Below are 4,983 nucleotides of genomic sequence, written 5' to 3'. Positions count from 1 at the left end.
GTCTACATTAGGGAATTTTAGCTATTTATACATAGATTTAATATTAAACCATTGAGGACTAGGAACCTGGTTGTCGTTTGTTGATGACTAACTGATTAAGTCGATGTGTTGATATTATAAGTTGTTCTTATCGTTTCCATATAGCGTTCCGTTTAGTTAATTAGATTAGATAAGGAATTAGATGTCGAGAAAAAAAAAGATAAGGAAATAGATTTTATAACGAGTTTGGATTAGAAATGAGTTCACAATTTTTTTTTTTTTTTTTTTTGAGGGTGTTGACCATGTTCTAGACACAAAAGACACAAGTAACAAAAGTATTTCCTAAAACAATCCCAAACCACACACTCTTATTATTCTTTTAACTCAATAATTTCACTCAAGTCCTGTAGGAATACTTTGTTCATGTCTGAAGAAATTCTCAGGATCGAACTTAGCTTTAATCTTCACCAACCTCTCAAAGTTTCCCTTGAAGTATTTATTCCCCCATTCTCTTGCATCACTCCCTTACCATTCATCCCCAAATCAAGATCTCTATAGTTCACATATGCGGCTCTAGGGCTTTTCGACACATACTGCTCCATGTAACTATACATATCCCTCATCCAGTCCATATGCTTGGCCTCGCTCGCTTCCCGTCTTGCCACAAAGTCAGCCATTGGATCTTGAACAAAGTCCCACTCCTATGTGGGAAAGGTGTCTCTGTCTCAGGGATTTTCGCCATCATTCCTCCGTAAGGATTCCAGATAGTCAATGGTGAATCCTCTTCTAGAAGCTTTTTCCATAGCCCTTCTAGTCCTTCTATTGGAATTGGCTCCTCCACATAGTCTGACTTGGCTTTGAAGTAATTCTTGAACAAGGATTTTCCATCAAGTAGAGCTTCCGGTGGCGCGGTGCTCGGGAAACCAGCAATGTACATCAGTGACTTGATCCAGCTTGTCTCTACACAATCTTTCTTCATTAGTCCAAGCTGTGGAAAACTCCTCTGCTCACCTGTCAAAAAACCAGGGTTGAAAACTTGAAATTGTCATATTCAAACTTCTTTCCTAAATTCGTAATATACTTATAACCCAAATTAAATTGGGCGAATCTATTTTTAAGTTTTTGTTACAAAAATAACATTCAAGAAATAAAATGACCAAAATAGCCTTTTTTTTTTAACTTTTTTTTTTTTTTAATTTTTTATTTTTTTAAAGTTTGAAACCTTATCCCAAAGATCTTAACTCTAAATCATAAGTCTAGATCAATTAAACCTAGGGTTAATAAAACTTATTTTAGTCATTTTTTTAAAGCTATTTTTCTGACAAAAACTAAAAAAATGTTTTTAAGTCTATTTTGTGACAAAAACAAAAAAATGGGGGAATTTCTCGATTAAATTTCATAATATTACAATATAAACCCATCACGTTACCTGCATCAGCCTATTAGCGTCACCAAGAAACTGGCCTGGTACGAAACTGAGATAGTTCTTTCTTTGCTCTTAGGGGTCTTGCTCGCCGGCTGAATGATCGCGCGGATAAAGAGATCTTCGTCGAGCTTGTCGGCGACTTGTTGCCACTTGTACAAGATCCTAGTTCCGTCTTGCTCTAACGTCTTCGTGACAGTGAACACCGTCACTGTCTCAGGCACAGGAACGAGCTTTATTTTCCAAGCAAGAATGACACCGAAGCTTCCTCCACCGCCACCGCGAATTGCCCAGAAAACATCTTCTCCCATCGCCGCGCGGTTCAAGATTTTGCCGTCTGCGTCAACGATTCTGGCGTCGAGGACGTTATCAGCTCCGAGTCCGAACTTACGCATCATTGAACCGTATGCTCCGCCGATTATGTGGCCGCCGATGCCAAGGCTGGTGCATAAACCCGCCGGAAAACCATGGACTTTGCTTTCTCTTGGATCCTTTAAACAGTGAAAAGTAAAGTGATTATATAATCAAAAGATGAAAAAAAAGTGATTATATAATCGGGTCATAATCATAGCTTAACCATATTCCAGTTTTCAATATATTGGTTCGGTTTAAGAGTGGTTATAAAACCAGTCCCTTAACTGTAAAAAAAATAACGTAACAGTTCGGAATATTTCAATTGGTTAACCGGATTTTATGTTTGACAAACCGCATATATGTGATCTGCTCGGTTCTTTCTGGCATCTTATACCAAAAAGAATCACGAGTTCAAAACGTTTTTCTTAACTTATAGAGTGTGATAGTGACAACGCAGGAAACGCGAGCCGTAGCTTTAAAAGTTTTCTTAAAAACTAATAAGGTAAGAAAAGTTATTAAATATTTTTACAATCCGTCCTGTTCCTTCTTTTTAATAAATTGGAATAATTTTGTGTAAACAAAATATATAAACATTATGTTTTTTTAAACTAGTGTAGCTAATACTACTTTTTGTGGCGTAGTGAAGGAAGGGTCGGGAGTATATAAATCGTTATAAAGGCGAGATAAATTAAAAAAAAATAACAAATGATTCTCTCATCAAAAAGGACCAAACATACATAAAGATCCGTGGAGTAAAAAAGTATTTACCTGTAATAAACCTCTCCAATAGAAGCACCAGCGTGAACCCACGCGGTGTTACTTTCCAAATCAACGTTGATGTGCCTAAGCTTCGACAAATCAACGATCACAAACGCCGTTTCCATCTCGGAGACGTAAGATAGGCCTTCATAGTCATGACCGCCGCTTCTTAACCGCAAGTGAAGCTGCAGCTTCTTGGCACAAGCCACGGCGGCTTGAACGTGTGTTTCGTAAAGCGGCTCGAAAATAAACTCAGGCTTCGGATTTGAAGGCATCAAGTAACGGAGGTTCTGAGCGGACGTCTCTAACGCCATTTTGTAGGAAGAGGCGTTTAGGTCGCGAGTGAAGAACGAAGAGTCCATCGGAAACGAAGCGTCGGAGTTGTCGACCAAACACATCACGAAGTCTTGTTGGATTGTGGAAGATGAAAATGGAATGTGAGAAAGAGATAGTAATAGCAGCGCTACGAGAAACGCGTTTGCGTCTGTTATAATCGCAGACGCCATTTTTTGGTTTTTGTTTCTTGCTTATGAGGTTTTAAGGTTGCTTGATGAGTTCATATGTATCGTTGGGGTTTTATAGGGAGAGGGAAGAATTTTATACGTAAAGTTGATGTAATAATTACGTCATGCTCTTTTACTCATTACGATTACTATTTACGTAGTGTATAGTGTTCTGTTTTTTTTTTTTTTTTTTTTGAAAAAAGTGTTCTTCTGTTTTATTACAGTTTTGGAATCACTAACATTTATAGCCTTTTTGAAATGGGAGTTTATCCTTATAACATTTCCACAATAACTTCTTAATTTAATTAAAACTATCTTCAAATGCTATTCTATCTTTTCAAAAAAATTAGAGTACAATATAAAATGACTCCTAAACCAAAACTATTATAGTTTATTTATATTTTTATTAAATGTTAAATAAAAGAAATATAATTAGAATAAAATCAATCTTGTTTTGAAATTATTATATCTCTTATAAAAGAATAGGACTACTTTATTATAAAATAAAATATAATTATACATTGGAGATGCTTTAATAGTAATATATAGTTTCTCAATATTCTAAAAATTGTCTTGGAGGCGAATAGGCACCTGCGACAAATCTGGATGCCTAGGCGAGAAATCGGTTCTATCCAAAATAATTTCTTAAAATCAGATTTATGCGATCTAAATCAGTTTAAACCGTTCTAAATTAGTTAAATCAATCTAAATTGGTCAAATCTCTAAAATCAAACAGTAATATTAGTTTAAATCAACAAGTTTGTCTAATTTCTTTTTCTTTTGTATATCTAATTTTTATAATTCATCAAAATAATTTTATAATTAAACCTAAACCTAAAATCAAAATATTATATAAATGTAAAGTATATAAATAAAAAATTAATAATTTTTAATGACTAGTTTCCGAATAATTTGCATAGTCGCTAGTCCTCTACTAAGCGTCTAGTTACCTCTAAAAATCTTTTTAACCATTGGAATTTCTAACTTAACTATGCATCTAATGAATTTTTTTTTAAGAAATAGTAACAGTGATTTCATTTATTTTGTACATATAGCTTACTTAATTGTGGAGATTTTTTTAGTTTGATGATTTGACTAAGAATTTATTATATTTATATACATTAAGGGGATATCTTCAGCTGAGAGTTTGAAGTGATTTATTTTGAAATGAAAAATTCACTATAATTCAGACATTAGTTTTAAAAACTCATTTAAAATGTTATTATCGAACTTGACATTTTATTAAGTATTATGAAGTCCATTGTTATTGAAAATATTTTAAGTTGTATAGTTTTAAAATTTTCAAATGATTTTAGAGCGTTTAAATGGAGTTTTTGTAGTTAAAAATAAAATAAAAACTCAAATTTCATGGTTTTATGTGATATTTAGAGTAGTTTAACAAAGTTCATTTTAAACTCTTAAATTCATATAAAATCATCTAAATTTTTATTAAAAAATCAAATCACCCGAAACTTTAAATTAAATATACTATATCTTTTCCCTAAGAGATATTGGGTTCAAGTTTTGGAAAAAATGTGATTATTAATAGGTATGTAGATTAATAAATAAATTTTTTTTTTTTGAAAATTGGATAAAATAAAAATTACATGAGACATTTTTAACATTGTGCAAATACAAACGTATGGTTTACATCTTCACTAATAATCATATTTACTTCTCATGAAGCATATAGAATTATTGGTTGTAAAACCGTTTTAAATAATACTCCCTCCGTTTGGGAATAGTTGACGTTCTAGTGATTTTTTTTGTGTCAATATATTTGACGTTTACGGAGTCCAATGAGAATAATGAGAGAAGTTGATGTTTCTACCCTTGTAATATTAACGTGACTTTTAGCATCTTTATGACTAAATTACTAATCTAAAGCAATTGAAAAGGTTAAATTAGAGATTACATCAGTTTTCTTAATGTTTGTGCAAAACTGGAAAACGTCGAATAAAAAAA

The 4,983-nt window shown here is 32.8% G+C and overlaps 1 pseudogene; it reads right to left on the bottom strand.

Annotated features, from left to right (window-relative positions):
* Positions 1–297: 297 nt before the first annotated feature.
* Positions 298–3,041, bottom strand: LOC125594813 (annotated as a pseudogene).
* Positions 3,042–4,983: the final 1,942 nt, after the last annotated feature.

The sequence above is a fragment of the Brassica napus genome, assembly GCF_020379485.1.
Source record: "Brassica napus cultivar Da-Ae chromosome C5 unlocalized genomic scaffold, Da-Ae chrC05_Random_20, whole genome shotgun sequence".
NCBI lineage: Eukaryota > Viridiplantae > Streptophyta > Magnoliopsida > Brassicales > Brassicaceae > Brassica > Brassica napus.
This window is presented reverse-complemented; position numbering and strand designations above follow the sequence as displayed.